The sequence below is a fragment of the Harpia harpyja genome, chromosome 1 (genome assembly GCF_026419915.1).
Source record: "Harpia harpyja isolate bHarHar1 chromosome 1, bHarHar1 primary haplotype, whole genome shotgun sequence".
NCBI classification, from domain to species: Eukaryota; Metazoa; Chordata; class Aves; order Accipitriformes; family Accipitridae; genus Harpia; species Harpia harpyja.
The window spans coordinates 52,146,036-52,168,715 of NC_068940.1; the positions used below are offsets into that span (position 1 = coordinate 52,146,036).

At 42.5% G+C, this 22,680-nt stretch overlaps 1 protein-coding gene across 5 annotated transcripts in view; it reads left to right on the plus strand.

Moving 5' to 3' along the window:
- The first annotated feature begins 12,737 nt into the window (after positions 1–12,737).
- The window catches only part of MYRIP (myosin VIIA and Rab interacting protein), a 234,676-nt gene continuing 224,733 nt past the window's right edge, over positions 12,738–22,680 (plus strand). For all 5 annotated transcript variants that reach the window (XR_008236226.1, XR_008236228.1, XM_052794150.1 and 2 more), the window contains exon 1: positions 12,738–12,978. The gene's annotated coding sequence lies outside the window, so the exon portion shown is untranslated. The remainder of the gene's footprint in view (positions 12,979–22,680) is intronic.

Genomic DNA, 22,680 nt, shown 5'->3' on the forward strand with positions numbered 1-22,680 from the left:
TGGGTTTGGTCTTATCAGTTTTTTTCCTGCCTCACAACTCCTGGCTACCCTTCCAAATTGTGATTAGCTTTAAACACTTGCTTAGCCATCCTTGATGCTGAGCTTGGCTTCTTTCTTCTGTCTCAACAGTCTTTTCTCCTTTGACAGCAAGGTTATATACTTTCTCACACTGTCAAGGATCTGCTCCTCTTTTCCTTTTCTCTGAGATCCTCAGCAAACATTTCACATTGCCATCAAGCCTAATGGTGCTTACAAGCTGGGGTTTTTTACATTTACTTTTGGTAATCTCTCTTTTTTGCCCCCCCCCCCCCCAAGCTGCAGGCTGCCAGGTGTGTGTGGGGGGAAGCCATTAATTTTATAGGCCCTGCATAACTGGGTTTGCTGATGTTGCACCAGTAAAAGCAAAGCAAACTGCAGTGCAGAAATGAATCTGGGCTCTCCATGCAAACAGCTCTATGACGTGCCTGGAATTGGGAAACTTCCCCTGTGGCTTTGCTCTCCCTGATCCGCTGTTTGTGCAAATGCAGTGGATTCCTGCTTGAGGAATACAAACCTCAGCATCCTGGTGCCATGGAGCGGCTACTTGCTGGGGTGCAGCAGCCACCTACACCGGCCTCTGGAGAGCTCAGCTCTGAAGGAGATCATCTGGGGTTTTTTGCTGTGGATGGAGGAAGCCAGTAACTCAAACCTTCTTCAGTGGCAAGCAGTGAGGTAAAAACTTGTCAATGAGTCATGATAAAAATCAATATTTCTTCTGTAGGTTAGAGAAAGGGATTGCAAGGAAGATGGATGTCCAGGGTACGTTGAACTGAGCATGATCCATACCGCCCCGTTCCCCCGCATCCCGTGGGGATATACATTTGCCTGATCCAGCAGAGCACACAGGAGGGCTTCAGTGTTGGCATGCTTACCTGTGTGTTGGTGCTGTAGGTTAAAGGACACCTCTCGGGCACAAAGCAAAGAGAAACCAGGGACAGAGTGATCAGATCCTTCTGAAAGGAGAGCATGGGAAGTATGGTAAGACAAATTAAGGCTATATTAAGGAAAAATGGAGAACCTGGAGATGTCAGAACTGTGATCACGTTGTGATTCACTCTCACGTTAAGCTGACCAAAGCACAAGATGCTGGCTAAAAAAATAACTCTTTGAAAGATGTATTGAAAGGCATTTTTTGGCCAGACCAGTTCCTTGAGCTAGCTCACTATGTGGCTGCCCAAGGAGAGAGAAACATGACTTAGGAGGAATATGGTGGCAACATCATTTGAATGCCTCCATCCAAGCTGGCTTCTCTTGAGCAAGAAACTCCCAACCTAGAGACTTTGTGATGTTCTTGCCATTACAATATGTTTAAAATGGCAATTGTCCCCCACCTTTTCCCATTCATGTGTTCCATTTTGCTTAGCAGAGAGCAAACTTCAAACAGTAACTGGCACTTGTCACTTGAATGAGGTTCAGGATGACATATTAATCATGGATTTGTGATTAACTCTCATGCTATCACATGACTATTCAAGCTCAAATCCCTACAGAGAGGAGGTATTTTAAGAAGAAATAGCCTAAATATGGCCAGGTCGTTGAAGATGTCTGTTGTCCTTGTCCATGAACTACAGTGGCATGCGATTTATTAGTATTGCAGCAAATGAACTCCGGGGGCATCGTGCTTTCTTTGCTGTTATTACAAAGGTCAGATTTTAACATGGAAGGTCTTGAAGTTTCATATTGGAAAGATTCTGTTTCTGACCAGTAGAGGGAGACAGCAGGCCAAAGACATAAATTAGCGGTTTTCATGAAGATTTATCGTGGGAAAAAGTCCCATTTATCTCCATAGTTCGAGAGCAAGAACAGTTGTTCAGTTTGCTGCTGGGTTCTTTGCTGATGCCCTTTATTATTCCATTTATTAAAAAGCTAATGAATAGTAGGTATATATTTTCCTGTCCTGACAGGGAAGAAAGGACAATTTAATTTGAGAAGCAGAGTTTTAGTAGTCACTAGCTGAAAAATACACTTGAATATTCAGCAAGGTAAAAAGAAACTATTTGCACATATGAAATGTTTGCTGCAACTCAAGCAAGTTAATCTGAATGAGTGTGTAAAGTGTAATGTCACAGGAGACCACTCAAAAATCTTAAAAATAATAAAACATAATAATAAGCAAAATAATAAACATAGTCGCATAAAAATTTTGGAAAGTGATTGGCCCGTATTTCCTGAAGAAATTATTTCTGCCTTGAAATTATCGCTCTCATCCATAAGGCATTTGGTAAAGTATAGGCAGGGAGGGTTAGAATAATTTGCATATTCAGACCCTGCAAGACAAGGAATGGCCATTTAGGAGAAGAACTACCAAATAATCTCACCCAGAGAGTAATGAGGTTGTCTGAGACTCACCTTGTTGGTGCCACTGTTTCAAATGTAGTCTCCCTGATACAGATTCAGACATTGTTCTCATCGCACAGCCTCTTCTCATTTTCTTGTAGAAAAGGATGTAACTGCCATTTCCATTTCCAACATAGAGTTTATTCTCTCCTTCCCGTGGTGTCTGTAGGATGCACTGCAAAGTGTCTGGGTCTGATTGCATTTACTTTAAAATGCAAATCATACCAAACATTAAGAAAAAGTTGAAGAGGGCAGCATGCTTTTACAGCAGAATGCAGGTAGTTTTTGACTGCGTGGCTCCTCTCAGCACTGGTTCCACACGTAAGCAATACCTTTAGGAAGCTCTGTCCCCTGACATGGCCATGGCAGGGGAGCTTCAGAGGAATAGTCAGTCTTGCTATCTACCCCAGAGCCTCAGAGGATATTTTATATGCTGAGCCTGGGTCATTACGGACCGGGAAGAAAGGACTGAGACACTGAACTTCCCGCTCCAGCCTGTGCAACATGGTCATACCAGGGCTATGTCAGGCTGCAGAGCTGTACCACAGTGTCCTGCTGCTGTTGGAGTTTCTGTAACAAGACCAGAATATTGTTCACTGCCTTGGGATGGAGTCTCTTAGCCAAAAGGAGTTCCTGTGATGTTAGAGTTGAATAGCAGGGAGGAATCAAGATTGCTCCGAAACAACGGTATGATCTCTCCAAAAATGCTGTGTGACTCCTGTGGAATAGAGTTTGCTGTTGCTGACAGCTCTTGGAAGTGTTTCTAGGGATTTCTTTTTTTTCCTCATACATATTTACAATTTTGTCTTTCCTGGGTTCAGCTTCTGCTGGATGAGCTGATCTCAACCAGTACCTGGACCATTTCGTTGTTGCTTTGGTCTCATATTGCTGAAGTCAACCATTCCCATAACTTTTACTTTAAATAATAAATTTAAGTAATCCTATATGTGAGTAGTGGTCCTGCAAAGTAACACAGTCACACAAAGAGAAGTTGTTGGAAAAGCATGAGTTTATTTTCTGCCAGTGGGAATCGCTGACTGTATTCTCTCCCATCACTTATTATTACAGTACCATCTCTTATAACACATTGGGCATGGTATAAACAGAGATGGGAATATTAAATTGGAGATTATGTGATTTTATCTGTTCATGTAGTGACTTTAAAGAGATACTGAATGGGTCTGGAATGACAACTAATTGGTGTGTGTGTCCATACATGAGGGATATCTTGGTTAAGGTGCCATATTAGCCACAACCTATCAGGAAAAGATTTTAAAACTTTTAGCAGATTCCCCAGAAATCTACAGATCTTTCTTTATCTGGACAGAAGGATCCTATGGTCTAGAGTACTGAATGCTCCAGGGAAAATTAGAAGAGTGGATCCCTCCATTAACAACCAAATGCAGTCCACCAATATATTTAATCTGTCATTTCTCTTTTGCCTTGCCCTGAGCTCCTGAGATTTGGGATACCGGCTTCCATGAGTGTGTGTACCTGGTCCTTTATAGTTTTCTCTATAAGTAGGAAAGGATGTTCAGGTCCTAGAGCTGACCACAGAAGCTGGTGCAAATGTCCTGTTCCTGAACTGGACTTGCTCAACAGACTGAAGAAATTTCATTATTCATGCAGCTGGTAAATCCCTATGTATTTCTGTCTTGCTCCTTATCGAGAATTCATCCTTAGCCTCACCATCTTTCATTCAGAGAACCTCACTTCACAGATAAAGCTGTGTTTGGGGGCTACAGGGATCCTGAATCTTCTCAGCTTATCCCTTTGCATTCCCTTTTCACTTCTCCATTGGCAAAATATCCCTTTCCGCCAAGTGAAGAGCCTTGATAATGCCTTCAAGGATAGAGCGCTTTTCAATTGTTTGGTACTTGATATGGAGATTTTAATTTTCTTTTTATTTATGCATCCAGTAGAGGTAAGATTAAATTGCAAGAAAGGGCAATATAGCTGCAAGTGAAATGAATGAACCTCAGATATAAAAGCTAAAGTCTTACAGCAACATTGGCCTGACAATTTATTTGGTGTTCTGTTTGGTTTGGTTGTGGTTTTTTTTTTTTCTGGAAAGAATTATAGCTTGCAGTAAAGCTATTTACATCAAGTACATCAACTGGGATTTGGTAGTAAAACTGGAACTGAATCTATTCCCATTAATGTTGTTTAATATAGACTATCAAATGGTTTAGAAGTAATGAAGTCACATAATACTTAAGGTGTACACTGGGTCACCACTAATAGTTGCTGTGGAAACCTTATTGTCTCTTCTCTTCTACCACAGCAGTACATAATTGTAGTGAGTTTGTTTTTTCAAGGATTACATTCCGTAGCACTTTCAAGGAAAAAGAAAAAAATAATGACCTTCACCAAAGGCAGTTTAATTAAAGGAGAGCGAATTCCTCACTTCTCTGCACCAGGTGTGGGAACAGGAGTGGGGCTGCATTTCAGATGCCACCGCAGGACCACTACAGCTTCGCTCTGCAGGCACAAGGACATAAAGTTACAGAACCAGGAGCACTGAAATCAAAAGGGCTAAAGTTTCCCGTATGAGCTGCGGGCCATCTGCTGTTCCAGAAATTAAGCCATCGAGCAGCGATGGCTGTAACAGCTTAATTGCACATTGATGGAGGCCTGATCTAAATGAGTTTGCATACAGGGAGGATCTGGACAACGGCAACTTGTTACAGTGAATGTGATAGCATGTGTGCAGCATGTGGGTACCGACACATGGAAAACTCACCCCTCCCCAGGAAGGCCATTGATGGCCATGCTCATGCCAAAGTGTATTTAAAGTAAATAAACATTGGTCTGCAACTTTATATTTGTTTTACAGTTAGGGTCCAACGCTTGCCCTTCTGGGCAACCAGCCTGTCAGCCCTGCCGAGCCCTGCTGCGGGGGTCACAGGCATCTTTCCTGGCACAGAGCTGCTAGTCGGCGAACAGCTAATGCATCGGAATAATCCCTCCTAAGAATGAGCACAAGAAAACAACTGAGGGCTTCCAAAGTGGATGTTAAAGCGTCATTTTGTCAGAAAGACCATTGGATTAAGACTTGGCTGCAGAGCTTTCTATTCCTGGTACCACAGACTGCCTGGGCAGATGACTAACATTCTCTGTGCTAGACCCTATTTCAGTACAAATCGTCTATAATTGTTTTAATGACTTCGTTAGTGATTCACAGATATCTTATATGCACTATTTACTCAGCTTTCTTCATTACCCCATGGCCTACAGTGGAGATGCCGCTGAGGAGAACAATAATAATCGGCACCCACAGGAAAATGAACAGTTTGAGCTGTACAATTAGAGACCAGTCTCTCCCCTTAAATTCTTAATTAATAGATGTGGGTATTTTAGGTTTTAAAATTGCAGTGACTGTATTTTTACACATTCACCAGGAACTTGCATAAGGAAATGAAGCCTGGTATATAAATATTTGTCTGGAGTGACACACCCTGTTGGTCTGAGAGCTGAGAGTTTCAGAGCTGAGCAGAGAAAGAGGATGGGTGTCATCTGGTTCTGGGTCTACTGGAGGTCTGGTATACTCCAGTTTCCAAACTGGAAAGGTGTCTCTCATATGAATTATAGAAATGAGAAATCCCTGAAGTCTAGTTTGCAATGAGATGTTGTTAATTTGGGCAGAGCCAGAGGAGGTGAGCCTTGCAGGGCTGATCCTGGTCTTGCGGAAGAGTGCGTCCGTGCAGTGCCTGCAGCCCTCAGCGAGGACGGGCCGAGGTGAAATAAGTAACACGGTCCTGTCAGACACAATACCTTTAAAACAAGATGGAAAAGTAAAACGGCTGATGTGAGGTCCCAAGGCAGATACACAATAAAGAAGCTTGTGTGGATTTGGGACAATTCCTGGAGGATTTTGTTTGCATGAAACCACACAGTCATTTCAGCAGCTTGTGACAGATGTAATCCTGCTCCAGTACGTCCCATGCCCTTTTGGGGGTAAGTTAAATAAGAAGAATTTTACTTTGTGTTTGAGAAAACACCAAGGAACAAACTGATTATAGAAAATCCAGGGAGGGGAATTAGAGCATTCATGGGGTAAGCTCTTTGAAACAAGCACAATGTGTTTTCTATGGGCTTGTACAGAGCACAGCTCAAAGGGTACTGAACATAATCAAGGCATGTGAGAGGTGGTGCAAGAATATGTCAAACAATAACATGATTAGATGCGCCGGCATCTGACACATCTACTTTCATAATACTTTGACTCAGTTCTTTTCTGGAAAGGGGTGCCAGCAGGCAACCTTCTTTTACTTGCCATAACTATTGCTGCTATGTGTTTGTCCCTAAGCTTTGGGTTTGGCGACAGAGAAACTGCCTTGATGAAAGAGTCATCATGGAAATAATTTTTGCTTGATAATTTTTATTTTACTGTCAATCTCTGCTAGATGCACTGTGGAGACAAGTTTCTCAGAGTATTTTTTACTACTATGCCTGGGTAAATCTTAACTGGTCAGCATATCTGATTAATACGGTCTGCTTCCCTGGCTCAGAAATGTTCATGAACTAGCCTGTGTCATTCGCAAAGAGCTTGCCTCACTGTCACCAGACATTTTGGCTGTTCACAACATCCATTTTTTCCTCAACCATGTGGTACTGATTCTGAACAGATGAATATCACAGAAGTAGGGACTCAGATATAAGATGGCTGCATAAAATGTCTTGCCAATGTTTAAACACTTGTGTGGATGAAATTGTACCTATTTCCATCCAATGGTCTAACGGGTGAGCAAGCTCACCTTTTCTCTGTGCCTCAGAAGTGGTTAAATCCTATATCCCCCAAATAAAAGGTTGGAAACCTCCACTCAGCTGTTTTGTTGACCCATTTCCATGCACAAATTACTGTCAGGATTAGGGTTTCTTTCAAAAAAAAGAATTTCTGAAAACTACTTTGTTCAGGATGTACTAAAATATAAGAAGTTAATATAAAGTATTTAAATTTTGACTAATCTTGTTTAAAGGAATTCATTGGTTTTGTACTGCCTAGGGTTTTTAAGACTCTGTTCATGAGGATTTGTTACATTATTGCTGTGATTTTGCTTGTAAAATATAAGGAGAGAATTATATAGTGTATCCTCTCTGCATCTGAGGATAGTTTGTATAGAGTTATAATAAAGGTGGAAAAGCTCTTAACACCGTCAGCTTTAGCCCAAGGCAGTTGGGTTGATGACAGCTTCTAAAATTTAATTTTTAATAATTTCAAATAATGAAAAACCTTTATTTATTTGAATAAGAAAAGCATTTAGTAGGTCTTTCTGTGAAAAACAACCTACTTGACTGTAGTCTGGCTCTAGGTATCAGAGGTGTTAAAGAAAAGTTATGTTTAAAAGCAAATGAACAATTTCTGACAGTGCTAGAGAATTTAACCAGTAAAACCAAAAGAGAGTAACTCTAGAAGCAACTGCAGGTGAAGTGGTTTTAGATGGGTTTGTTTTGAACCCAAAATTTCACAGCCACCTGTTGATTCTGGTACAAAGAAACCAAATGAGGCTGAAAGCAAATGCCACTGAACACAAGAGAACAAGAGCTAAACCAACACTTGCGCCTGTTTGTTCAGCGCTTGAATCTGTGAAGTCAAAGCTGACTTAACAGGAGCATTTTCATGTTTAGCTGGAGACTTGTGTGGTTTTTCTTATTCCTCCCCTGGGCACCATGCAGCTTTTTCTCATTTTTTTTAATTTGTAAAGAAGTGAGCAGTGCTGAACCGTATAAAAGATGCTACCACACCCTCGGTGCCACTTTGCACGGGATGTAAATGAAGCTCTAAAGAAAAGCTTCAGTGTACCACATCCCTCCTGCTGCTGCTTCTCCCCAGATTAATGAGCAAGAGGGAGTTAGTGCATGAAAGGTGGGGCTAAGTGGAGAAAAAGACTGATATAAAAAAAAAACCCTGGGGATGAAGGACACTTGCCTTTTGTGTTTCAGCCACTGTCACAAAAAGAAGTTCATTCTTAAGGGAAATTGAAGAACTCGCCACACATTTTAAAGAATTTTCTTTTTACTTGCAGAGATGTAGGAGTTGAATCTTGTCCTCACCCATATGCATTTGGTGGCATGCATAAGGGAGGAGCACTGGAAGAGCCTTCATTTCTCTGCATGCAGCATCTTCCAGAGACACCTTCAAGCTTGCATTTTACACCCTGTATGAATGAGGAAATCTGCAGTAACAGCGGTAGTCAGCAGCACGTTCTCTTCTGAAACTTATTCCCATTCTGATTATTCTTCCCGGTAATCATGGGTAGCTCTTACCACTTACCACCATAGTTTTTTTTTCTCTACCATCTCTCTTACTAGCTTGTATTCCTGTTGTTACCTTTTAATTGACCACAAAACCACCACCACGAAAAAAAGCCCCCCCATTGCCTTCCCCCCACACTGGTTGCAACAAATCATTTTTACTGCATCAGTTACAGTTTGTCTGCTGGTGTTTCCACCCCAGTTGTGAGACTTTGGTATGTTTATTTCTTTTCAAAGTGTTAGCTCACCTAAGTTCTGCTGCTAGTTAAATAGCAGAACTTCTTCAAGCTGTCTCCTTTACTAACATATGTATATAATCCTAATTCTGTCTTCCCTCAGCTTTCCTTCTTCTCTTTTCACACTTAACGTTTGTCAGTGCTCCTCCCTACATTGTGAGGCTTGCGGGGCAGGGAACCTGACTGTTGAAATCTCCGAAGAAAAGTCTTGGCAAAGTGCCATATCACATTGCATGCTGTACTTATTAAATATCGTTAAGAATTTGTCCATTCTTCTCAGCTCTTTCACTTCTTTCTCATTTGCTTATGGGCTATGAATTACGTAACTGGTTTAACTGAATTATCATAATACTCCATGTTTTGTGTACATACTTTATAAAATAATTCATATTGATGAAGTTCTTTGAGACCCTAAGGTAAAAGGTTACAATGACTTCCGATTTATTACCATCAAATTATTGTTCGCTACGTTTTGTGGAAATACTCTGAGGTCTTAACAGATTGGTTGACAGCAAGAGAGACTTAATTACTTATGACTGTCTTTGTTTTCTGCGCTGAGATAGCAATAGGCTGGAATAAATTCAGAATTGGTCCCTATGGCTATCACAGTGGCTTGTGGCTTTTCAGCAGGTACTGTCCACATTTGCATATCCAATTTCCTTACTATAAAACCCCTACCTTTATCGAGATGGTTGGGACACTCAGAAAGCAAACTGCACAAAGTCCTCCTGGAGTGGTCTGTGATTGTCAACTAATAATCCAGTGTGCATGGGCTAACACCCTCTTTCTGCATCCCCCTCTACTTCCTCTGAGGGATACCAAAGCAGTGCAAATTTTATGTCCCCCAAACCCAATTAATTTGCAGGTCTTGTGACAATTGTATGCCATACAAAAGGTGGCCAAAACTCCTGACCATCCGAACTGCGCTCCAAAAATCTTCCCTATGGCCACAAGCCCCATTCCTTGGATGCTGAGGGCAGAGGGAAGTTCTTTGCAGAGCGGGACCTCCTACCCAGGTCACCCGCTGTGGGGCTAAGGCAGGGTCCCACGGGCACTCAGCCTGTCCTGCCCTCCTTGCACAAGTGCAGCCAGCTGGCTACGCACTGCAGCTTGGGGACAGGCTGAGGAGTCACCCGTTGGCCACCGCATCCCTGTAGCCACATGTAGCTCATGGCACCGCTGGATTTACTGCCGAGTTTTCTGAGCAAAACCCACCTGCTTATTTCAGTCTACATTTGGATGACTTTTTTCTTTAGGAAAAAGGCTGTATTGTGACAAGAGAAACTCACCATCAAGAAAATACGTATTTTCTTGTCCTGCACCCCGTTATTACTAGATCTGCTATCTATTATTTTACAAGATTTTTCCATGCTACAGCATATTTAGCACCGTGTGGCAGAATGGTTGCTGTACTACAGATGCACGCCTGGGGTCTGACTTCTTTTTTGGTTCTCTCCATACTGAGGTCATTATCACTGAAAGACTGCATGGCCTGCGGTTGAACCTCACTCTGTTGTGAACATAAGGAGGACTGGGAATTTCAGAGCTATAGGAAGTGAGATAACCATGTAGGGCATTCCCCTTTCCCTGGTGACCACCCTGCTGTTGCCAGTATCCCTCCCACCCCTCAGTGCCCTGCTCCTCTCCACAGTTGCCAGGCACTGGCTGGGAAGGTGTTTGGGCAAGTTTTGCTCATGGGGCAAAAATTCCCGTGCTACCGCTTGGGTCTCATCTTTGGCTGCAGAGTTTCTCTTCCGTAGACTTCTGTTTATTCTGCATCCTTATTTAGATATTTATTTTAATTATTCAATGGCTGTGTCATATGTGATTCCAGGGAAAGCCTGGCGTATCTCAGTTTCACCCATCTATGCCTTATGATTTTGCCTATAGGGGTGAAAAGAGATATTTTAGTCAGTGGGGTTTTTTTACTGTGAATGGCATCCATCAGAAAATAACTTGCTATGGATGCCAAAAGAAGTTGATTTCTTCCCAAGTGAGACACCAAAACCTGTAGATGAAGACAAACGGGGCATCCAACAAGCAGGGAGGGTATGCAGACAAATAGAGCAGTCAGCATACTATCCATAAGGCCATTACAATATTTCCTCACTTGCATGTTGTTCTTCAATTTCCCCTCTCTTAGTTGCACTCTCTCAGTTGTTAATGGCTGGTTTAAGCGTGCCATAAGTTAATACCTTCCCCATGGAGTACTGTTGCAGAGTAAAAACATACTGATTACTGTACCGGTGTGGAACAAAAGAGCCTCGAGTCCAACGCTTTGTCTCCAGTGAAGAAGAACGTGAAACACTACAGAGAAAGGTATAAACTCTCCGTGTACCTAATTGCACAATGTTGAGGCAAGGGTGAAACATTACTCTTGAACTCAGTATTAGCTTATTAGCTTGAGTGTGAGGACCAGAGCACAGTTCTACCTGTTTGATCTCATGGTTGTGCAATCATAAGCATTATAGCTAATTGATATTGATGGCTGATTTTAAAACATATTATTCTTCCAGGGTTTCAGCTAGAAGTGTAAGATTGGAGACAGATTTCTACCCAGATATTTTTTCAGTTATTAAAAATGCTCGGTGCGTGTTATCAATTACTCTTCTAATGCAGGCAATGAGTGACCTTTTGTTTAAGTCAGTCCCTGATTTGTTGCCATGTCATGTTGCTCTTGAAAAATGTTACTGCTGAAAATGACTGTTTCTTTTTCTTGTTTTTATTTGAAGAAGTAACAAGTTTCTTCTGTTTGGGAAATACCCAGATATTCATTTACCTGTAGGTGTGTTTTGGAAATAGGAATTAATATTTGATGCAGAATACTTCCTAAAGTTGGTTGGTGGTTTTTTTGCATACACTTTTGAAATAAATGTGGTGATTGCCTCACAGAGTGGCAAAGACAACCGTAGGTTAGCATAGAAGTAAACATTTGATAAACCAGTTTATTTGTAATACCATGAAATTAATGTAAACAAAAATATTATCCTAGAAAATATTTTCCTTGAAAACCTGCCAAGATTTATTGAATACATCTGTCTTGACAAAGCACTTCAACCGAGATCAAATAAACCTGTACCTTGCAGGGAACAGCTGCAGCTATTTTAAAATGAAGTTAAACAAGCATGAAAAAAAGGGAATGAAAAATAACACCACGGGAAAAGTAATTAGCCTGATACAGTACAATCTGCAGTGATACAGGCCATAAAAAAGCATGGTCAAATTACAGCGGTGACTCACTGAGGATTTGAATGACTGACCAGGCCACACCTTCGTTATGATTACCCGGTGCGCTGCATCCATAGGGATGGAATTCTTGTCCGTTTGCACCAACCGGCCTTCCCCCCCAACCCCCTTCGGAAGAGATCCCCCACACCCGGCCTGCATCCACAGCAAGGCACAGACAAGGACCGCCTGGCAGTACCTCTCCCCTTTCTCTGCTCTACTCCGCCAACCGGCGCTGTAGCGGTGGACGGGCCGCCGGTATTTCTCCCGGCATCACCGTCTGTGACGGTAGACGGGCAGGCCGGGGCTGAGGGGGCCCTCTTTTTGCCTCCCGGGGCGGGGGTCGCAGCCTCGGCCGGCCCCCAGCACCACACACCGTTTTAGGGATGCGCGCCAAGCCACGGGTGCGCGCGCAGTCTCTCCACACACAGGCGCGCTCCCGCCTCCTCCCCGGCACGCGCGGCGCCACCGCCCTTCGCCCGGCCCCTTCTCGCCGATTGGCCGGCGACCCCCGGGCAGGTGCCGGTGCGCGGCGGGAGCTGCTGCTGCTGCTGCTGCTGCTGCCGCCGGCACCGCGGCAGCACCCGGTGGCGCGTCCGTGAGGGGAGGGGAGGGGACGCGACGCGACGCGGCAGGCAGGAGGAAAAGGAGAAGGAGACGGCGACTGCGGGCTCTTGCCTTGCGCCGGCTGGTGCGGAGCGGGGTACCTGTGCCCGGCGGCTCCGCGCGGGTGGCTGGCGGGGGGACTGCCGCGGAGCGGCCGCAGCCCCCCTCCCTGCGTGAGCGACGGGGGCGCAGCCGCCGCCGGTGGCTCTGCCCGTGCCCCAGGCGCTGGGAAGTTACTGCCCGCCTGCCATTTTGGTGCAGCCCTCGCGTTTGGCCGAGGGTGAGTACGGCCGGGGGCGCGGCCGCCGTTCCCCGCGGGCTGGGGCAGGGGCTGGGGCGGAGGGGGTCACCCGCGGGGCCGGCCGGCGCCGTGACGGGCCCCTGCGGCAGGGCCCTGCTCGCGGGGCCGCCCGCCGCAGCGCCCCGTCGCGGGGGGGGGGGGGGCGGGGAGGGGGAGAGCGGCCGGTGCTCGGCCCGCGACGGTTCCCGCCCCGCTTGCGAGGTGCCGCGCGCGGCGGGCGGGGCTGGGCGCCGGGTCGCGCGGCCGTTGGTGCCTGAGGGGCCGCTGCCGCCCGCCGGGGTGAGGCGGGCCGCTCCTCCACGGCGACTTCGTGTGCGGGACGACGACGACACGATATTAGGCTTCTATTAATTACTGGCCAGATGTCTGAGTAGCTTCATAGCGCTCTGCTGACAGCGTGGTTATTCGAGCGATGTCCCTGCAGAGCATTATTATTATTATCATTATTAGAGTGTTTTACTCTTGATCAACTTCCCCGCAAGCACGGGGAGGGTTTCGGCGTAGCGCTGCCTCTGCCCCCTTTCCGCGGGAGCATCCCGCAGCTCCGCGCTTGTAATTTATGCTTCAGACAGAAGCAGCATGCGTTTTCCTAGTATCAAGGTCAGTTTATCGTAACTGCTGAGGAAAATACCATATGGCTCGGGCTGACTTTTCTTAGGGAATCTAATTAAGTAGGAGCGTGTGTTGTACTGGGGTTTGTGATATGTTTTAGGCGAACGTAACCAAATTAGATCGCAAAATGCCTTAGAGCACATGTGCATCCTTCCTCAAGCATGTTTGCAGGGATGTTAACTGTATCTAGCCATCTATTTTGACAAATGGTGGTTTTTTGCCTTATACGTACTGTTTTGCTGTTTCCTGCATTTCTGAAAACGTGGGTAGCTGTCGTGCTGTGGAGCCTGGAGTTTGTTAGAATAGGCACAGCAAGGATTTTGGCAATAAAGGCTTTTACTTGTTCCTCTGATAACCCTTTTCTGGAAGGCTAGAGAGAGAAAGGAGGTAAAGTTAGTTTAGTTCTCACATTGCCAGACGTTTTTCTGACTTTGAGGGACCTGTCATCAAGCTGGGCAGGTTTTTATAGTTGCTTATTAATAGTGATAGTGGTTCCCTGGGAGCTGCTTTGAGACCACTGACTCTGTCCCTACAGTTAAATTGTCAAACAGTAACATTTGCCACTTACTTCTAGCTTGCGAAAGTGAACAGAGCTGTGTAAAAAGCAGAAGGTGATGTATCTTGTACGTAATCCCTCAGGCTACTGCGTTACCCATCGTTACTCAGGTACCGGATTGTATCAGAGCATAGTTACTGATGCATTATGCCCAAGCATCCAAAGATGTGCTTGGTGATTTGGTAGCCTTCCTGTGGAATTCGTCAGGTAACTTAGTACAATGCATACAACAATTACAAACAGGAGAGTATCGTTTTCAGCAGCTGTGATACATTAATTGCCAGTGAGAACTCCCAGAAGTCAATTCCATCCCAGTAGCCTGCACTGGGATGAGAGATACTTAAAAAAGGACTGTCCCCTGTGACAGGACTTGCATCTTGGACCTGCTGCTGATTCAAGTGACACAATATTGTCCTTTCAGACAGGTTAATGCTTTTTAACAGATTGTCTTCATCTGAACCGGTGCTATCTAGGAGTGATACAAGATCAAGAAAGCTAAGCTAAAACTTTTGTTTATTTTCCTGAGTTGGTTTCCTGCTTCCACCCTAACCTGATGAATACAGCTGAATACGCTACAATCGAATGCTAAACCAGGCTTTTGGATTATATAGGGTGTACCCAAGTGCATGAACACAGTGGGAGTTTGCCTTTCTCACTTAATAGTTGCAGTAAACAGAACACTTGAAGAACTTGTACTTAAAGAAAAAAAAAAATCCCTAAACTATGCATGGGTGATGCTGAAGAAAAGCTGTATATACCAAATGCACTATTGTTCATAAACAGTACATCTGTATGAAAATGTGACTCCTTTGTGTTGCTGCCAACATTAATATGCCCTATTGTTATCAGACTGGAAACTGCTGTTTGGCAGTGTAAACCACCTTCAGTTGCCCTTGGAAAGTTGGACAAGTTGAAAGAAACTAGTTGAATATAGTTCCATGAAAACCATAGGGACAATTTTTCTCTTTGAGAAAATCCATTCCTTTGTTTGAGTGGACTAATCCAGCCTTCCTGTGGAATGCTTTATTCACCTTCCTTTTGGATCCTGGTAGGTTCTTTGCTAGATGGATTCTTAGAGATAATAAGGGCTTGTGGCTTACCTGTGAACCACTGACAGCCAGAAAATGAACCAGCCCCAAGTTTCTTGCATTCAGAGATTTATAGCAGCTTACTTTCAAAAGAAGCTTATTGGACTTAAGGGAAGAGGAAGATAACTGCTGTATTTGAGTGTGGAGCGCAGCACACCATACTGTTGCTCAAATTACCAAAGAAACTTGGCCTTTATCTACAGCATGAACAGGGAATTTTGTAGAAGGGCTAAATACAGTGTGATTTGATAACATTGCAAGCCATGGTCTAGTTTTGTGTATCTCTGAGATTGGGCAAAGATGCCTATCTCCAAACTTTATGTGAATTTACAGAAACCCAAGAGGAAGACGCCTTATATGTAGCTGGCACACTAGTAAGATCTGTCGTTCGTATGGTAAAGACTAGTGATTATGACCTGCTTGCTATTTAACTTTCAGCTGAAATGCGTTATCGTCTTCTTTTAATAAAATCTTATAGAAAAATGCTATGGTGCGTTTTTTAAAACTGCATTTTCAGAAAATAAATGTCATGTTCAACATTCTATGTCCTGAAAATAAATAAATAAAGCACACTATAGTGGAAAGCAGTTTAACAAATCAGCTAACAGCTTTAGCGTAGATGAACAGAGTATAAGAACCGCAGTGGCTTGACTGCTCAGAAGCTAATATCAGCATTATTGCAATAGTGACAAATTTTTAGATCTGATGGATACTGTTCTGGGAATAGGAACACATTAAATTTCCAGGCCAATATGCATTAAATTTCAACAGCAGAGCATTTATTTATTTATTAAGAATGTTATACTAACAAAAATATTTATCTTGCAAATTTTTACTGGCCCTTTAGTCCCTGAGCTGGGTAAAGGAAATGAGACCCCTTGTTACTTCCTATTTCCTATATGCTTCATTTACATATTGATCAATTGATGATCATAAAAGAAAATCTAATATTTTGGTATTTGGTGTTTGGTATTCAGATTATTGCAGTTATTACTATCTGCTGGTTGTTTTGAGATATAAAGCATTACCATAGGAAATTAATTTTGCATTCTTCAAGGCGAAGTACACCTCCAAATAAAATATCGCCTATTGAAGTGGAGAAGCTAACTACTGCGGAGATTAATCTTGAAGATGAGACACTTTTGATGGCATAGTCTCAAGTTGACTCATGGTAATCAATTAAGTAGTCTTCCTGAGTTTTGCTGGTGCTGGCTGGCAGGTGGGAAGGGAACTCTAGCCTGTCCTACGGCTGAAGACCCAAGCTCAAGTTCTGCTGTGCAGCAGTTCCAAAAACCTTTTCTTTCTGGACTCTTCCTTGCAACATATGCTGCTTATTGATGGAGAAGAATAAACGGCTAAGTGACTTAATGCAGCCATAGTTTCTGGATCAAGTATGTTTAAAGGGTGCTGAGGTAATTTACTGTTGAAAATGAGATGTAGTCTCTTCTTGTGGTAGCAATCCGAAGTGTAAAGCCTCATTCAAAGGCTATTAAAGTCCATGGCATTCCCACTGGCTTTAATGAGTCTTGAAGCCAGGCAACAGCCTGAAATATTTTTTAATATCTTTTTTTAAAAAAAGACTTTTTAAAAATATTTTTTAAAAAATATTTTTTAATCTTTTTTTTTAATCTGTTTTTTAATAACAAAATAATTTCATCCCCAACACCCTCCACCTGCCTCTATGCAGGATAATATATGGCTCTGCTGTTGTAAACCAACTTTCTGTTCTTGGAGGAAGACAGTACATAATCTGTTGTTTTCCTTCTCGAAAGGAAAGCAAGCAAAACGTGTTTACAACTTGAGTAAATTTTCTGTTCTGCTCTTGTGATGAGGAGTTTTATCTCTTCTGAAACTAATACAAAAAGAACTTCTTTGCTTGTTAGGTGTTACTTCTGATACAGAAGGGCATTTTAATGTGGTTTTCTTCTGTCCCTTTTGGGCTGTATGAACAGGATGTTGTGTCCCAGGGCAATCCAAATAGCAAAGTGCTGGTTTGTGCCATTATCATTAGTTGCTACGGCATGAATGTTCAGCATGTGATTTAAGTGCTGTTGACAGAGATGCAGCTAACACTGTCCTGAACTGTACCTGGAGTTGCAGAGTGTACCTATTTTTCGAAGCATTGTTAATCTTGCAAGAGGTTGATTCCTCCCCCCCCCCCCCCCCCCCCCAAGAGAACTGATCCATCTGCCCCTCAGTGGTCATCCCCAGGAGTGCTTGGTGTACCTTTCTGGAAGTTATCTCAATGCTTGTGTCTTGATGTCATAAGTGCTTTGACATTAGTTTGACAAACCATGAGTTGGATTTAAGTTTAACCATAGTGTGTGAATTGGAGCAACAGCAGGGTTTAAAAACAATTGAAAGAGCTTTGGGGAGGATTCTAAAAGGTATAATCTGGTGATGTTGGTTTTTATACCCTCAGTTGGGCTTGATCTAAAAGGTGGTGCCAAAAATTATCTGTATGTTAATCACTGCAAGCACAAAAGTCATGGGTTGAGTCCTAAATGAGAAGAAAACAGTTCACCTCTAGAGGAAGATCAGCCTGATTATTCCACCCCATACACTTCTAATGTTTAATGACAAGGCTTCAGATTCCTGCTCCAAGGTAGTATCACAGGTCAAAAAGAGGGGAATCAATGGATGAAATACTGTGGATTCAGGTTCTACACTTAATCAAGTGAACTGCACCTCCTCCATGGAAATACATAATCTATGTAGTTGTGGTAGGTGAAGGATACCTTAAGACTGTGCTTTCACTTGGGGAGGAAGTTGGTGTCAATGTTGTATCAAGGTCCAGAGGCCCACTATAATGGATACTGGAAATCTAAAAATTGGGAGAAGCTAATGTAGAGGACTGGAAACAGGAATTTTCTTGGTAAAGCTGATGTTCTTCATGTAGGCTCATCAAAGGAGCGTGCTGTTTCAGTGTACTGGTGGTGCTACTTTGATCTTCAATGGTGGGCCCTGATAAAGGGAACTGCTTTAAAAAAAACGTTAATGAGGTACAGAGGAGTCCTAGCTAGTTCCTAAAGATGGTGGCTTAACTTGATTAAGTTGATCAAATAATAGTTTCTGTGGGACTCAAAAGGTGTCTGTGCTGGCTGGCTGATTTTCCAAACCTGTAAGAGGATGAACTGCTTTGGTTCCCTAGTTTAAACTAAAGGAGCTGTGAGGCTGCTCCAGTTTGGATCCAAATATGAGTGAAACAGCAGTCAAAACCTGACAGTGAAGTTGGCCTTTGAACTCCAGAAAGTGCCTGACTGTGTCTTGCGCTTGAATGTAAATGTTCCTTGTTTGCATAAACTTGGGATCCAGAACTTCAGGTTTGTGTTTGTTGGCCAGGGCTCAGATTATCTCCATGTTGTATAGTGTCAATATAAAAAAAAGTAGCCAAGCTTGGGTCCAAAGCAGAGCCTCTCCTAAGCACAGTGTAGAGAAGGTCCCAGTGTCAACAAACTAATCCATTAACTCCCCGACCTGACAGATTAACCCAGCTCCTAGTTTGGTTTTCAGAGGCTTTCTGCAGCTCTGGCTTGATTTCTACAGCCCTGGCTCTATTTTACTCTTGTTTTATGTCACTTAACAAAGGCTTATCTAAACAGTTAAGACAACCTGCTTCTGAAACCCTTTTTTCCATGCATGGGGCATAAGTTGTGTGTCAACCAACTACAGCTCATCACTAAGTCTCAGTGAAATGGGACATGTGGCTTTACAGATGTCACTCTTTGTTATTGTATCTCTTATGATTCTTGCTTGCTCTAGCATAAATCAGGGTTAGAAGTACTTTGCAGGTGTCAGAGTGAATGTGGAAGGCACAGTCTTATGAAATTATTTTTGGTTTTGATTTTGTTCATGTACTTGCTAATATGTAAAATTTAGTAATTTGCAGTGGGGTTTCCTGTCAGTGGTTTGAATTAGCAGTGATTTACTGTATTAAATTTGTTTTCACATCTGGCAGCACTAGAGAATACTGCCTCATTGTGGCAACTGCTGTTGGAAGCATATTCCTACCTCTAAAAATAGAATTTCTGTCTCTGTCCTAGTCCTGCAGGAAGATTCTTTCAGTCAGAGGTTAGTTCTTCAATCAAACTTAAGGATATGCTGATGTGTGATATTTAGTAAGAGGGATGCAGGATATTAATTAGTGCAACATATGTTGTGGGGGAAAAAATCCATTTTATTGTGTAGGATATTTTAAGTATGCCTGTGGTGTGTTTGCACATTGGTTGGATTTTGTATTATGGATGTTTTGGTAGCAGTCAAGCAATCCACTTAACTGTTTACTTTTGTAGTTTGCATGGGTTGATCACAATATGGCCTTCAAGTTATGATGAGATTCTTAATTTATCATAATCCTTTTGCCTGTATTATTGAAATGCAAAATTAAATTTATATGCAGATGTAAAATGTGTAGTGCTTCCAGAGCTGTTTGAGGTTTTACAAAAGCTTCACCTTTTCTCTCAGTGTTTTCTTCTCCAGATTAAAGGTATGAACAACTCCAATGAGAAGCCTTACCACCACTTTATGCAGTAGCGACGCTTTGGCACCTTGAACGTGCAAGAGTTATCTTGGTAGACCTATATTTTCTTGGTTAGTTTGCTGAATTTTATCAGTAGGATGCTCCTCTAGAGCTGTTCTTACAAATAGTGACTGCTGTGGTACTAGGGAAGGCATTTAACTTTAAAACACATACTCATCACGTGCTGCTCCACAGCTCGTATGGCAGTGGACCTTCTGTATCATTCAGTTTCTTCAGGCCATACAAGAAAATGGGGTGTTGGAATCTGAAATAGGGATCTGCACAGGAATATCCTGAGTTGTGCTCTCTTATATACTCTTTCACAAGGAGGGAGATAAATATTTGAGCCTTCCTAGGCTTAACATGGCACTGAACCTGAGCCTTTTTCTGGGTGCACGTATTAGACTGTTACACAGATAAAGTGAGTGCTCCCTTCTCTGCCTGCCTCTTAAAATGAGATAGAAAGTGCCATCGATTCTTTGAAGGAACAGAGAAGGATTTGCTGTTTCTTTCATCTCCCTTCAATCTGTGTAGCTCATTTGAGGGCCATTGATTGTGAAATGCTGAGACTGACAGGTGTCTCGGGAGAAGGATGTGGCATGTATAGTGCAACACAAGTGTGTGAATGTATTTTTGCAGTCCTTGCTCTTGAGCTAATGCCGAGGAGAGAGGAATACAAATGAGCATTTTGTTTAGTATTTTCTTCATGCTGGCTCAAACTTAGAAAGTACAGTGTGAAGATTGATTTGCCAGGTGTGTTCTGGTTTGGGTTTTGATGGGAAGGTGGAAGAAGGGACAGAACTCCATTCAGCGGCTGCTGTTCTCTCTGTGCAGGGAGCCTGGGTACATAAGCAGTAAGCTCTGAGCCCTGCTTTGCAAGTCGGGCATCCAAAGGGAAGCCCTTGCAGTGTCACGCTTACAGATGTGCAAATTTCTGATTGTGTTGGGCTCTGTGGGATCAGTTGCATGCCCTAAGCGCACATGCTGGCTTTCTCCCTGACCTGTGCTGATTCACCTTGGGGTTGGTTGACAGTCTGTTACAGTATTGAGCTGCATTTCATGCTTTAGATTGAAGGCACATGGAAAAGAGGCCAATCATCCAAGATACAATTGTGTGTCAGCATGTTACTGCTCCAATTTTGTCTTTTTCTCCAAGCTGTCTTCCTCATTTTGGGAAAAGTAACGGTCAGTCTCACACAGTCAGAATACTGTCAGACCCATCATCTCAACCATGCGTTCTTTCATGACAGTTGCTACTAAATAGAGAAAATAGAGCTGAGCGTGATTTGCCTAAATTCAGCATAAACAATAGAAGACAAGACTGAAGTAAAATGAGAGTAACTAGAAAGCTGATGACAGTGAAATACATGCTAACACTATATGCCAGATGACCTATGATCTTTAGCAGCTGTAGGGCCAAATTCTGGATAAACCTTTCTTCTAGGAGTTCACTGTTACCACTGAGAAGATTATTCTGGTCAATGAATTTGGCTTTTATATTGCATTTTGAATTCCCACTGGGATTTATACTTGTGTATCAGTCCTAGGCCTGATACATAGGTATAAAATGGTCATGATTTATTATTAAGATTCTCTTTTTAATATGACTTTTCTTTTAATCTGCCAAAGGTAGATGACAGAAATTAAGTCCTCCAGCATAATCTTTAGTCTTTTCTGTAAAAATGACTTTTTTTTGCTATTTAAATAAAATAGCTTCTGTTTTTTGGAAACAGTTTAATATGCTGTTTTCTGCCTCGGAGAGTGACATCCTTAGGTAAGAGATGCCATTCTTTTTTAAATAAACTGTGACTTTAGTGGAGCTTTTCTACTTCTGCTATTTCATATTCAATACTTAAAATAATGTAACATATAGAAGCAAGAAGACTGTGAAAGTCCTATTTGTTTCCTAAATAGATTAAAATTTAAATCCACACAGTACTAACCTTTGACCTTTAAGATTTACAATTTCCCCCATTATAGTATGTCCTTGCACTCTTCTAGATAAGAAGTACTCATGGTTATTGTAATAACTTGCATTAATAAGGAACATTTCTCGCAGAAGGGCCGGAATGAACTTCATGGTTCTTTTAAAAACCTGCTGCTTCACACCGCCCCTCCTCCCCCTCCCCCCTCCAAGTGAAACAAACCTAACTTTGCTCAGGAACTTGCAAGCTGTTTGGTTTTCTAAACAAATCTCACACAAAATTAGTACAAGGCTGAAAGGAAGATAATTTTCTGTTTTGGTTATAGACCAGGAAATAGTGCAGTAAATCTCAATTAAAATCTGTGTGGGTACAAAGAATAACATCCTTTTTGAGATACTTGTCTTGCTTCTCATTTAAAATGTGGCACACCAGATACCAATCCTCATGTGGAGTCACTTGGGCTGTGCTTAACTTTTCATCTGAAGAGGTGGCTTTGTACTTCCGATGAGTATTTTTCCCTTTTGTTATTTTGGGACACTAGTTTATTTCCAGCGAAAAGGGAAGAATATCCAGTGTTGTTTAGTGCAGCTTCTAGACTTTCTTGGGGTTTAAAAAAGATTAAGAAATTTGTGACCAATGTTAATTATGCCTCATTTTAGACTTAATGATGTGCTAGCTGTAGTAGAAATTACTTTGGACAGTAATGTTCTTTAAATGTTGTCTTTTGGCTAAAGTCTGTTTTGTTCAAGTGTGGTGACATAATTCAAAACACAGGAATCCCCTTTACACTTCAAGACTCAGACCTTAATTTTGTCATCAAATAAACCACGTGACATTATATAATTTATATATAATTCATATTTGTGACACATTAAAACATTTAGCCTAATGACCTTGTGCTGGCAATGTGATCACTTCTTTTGGATGTTCAATAAACAGAACTTTTGTAAAATACGAGGTGTGGTGAAGGAGCTCTGTTGT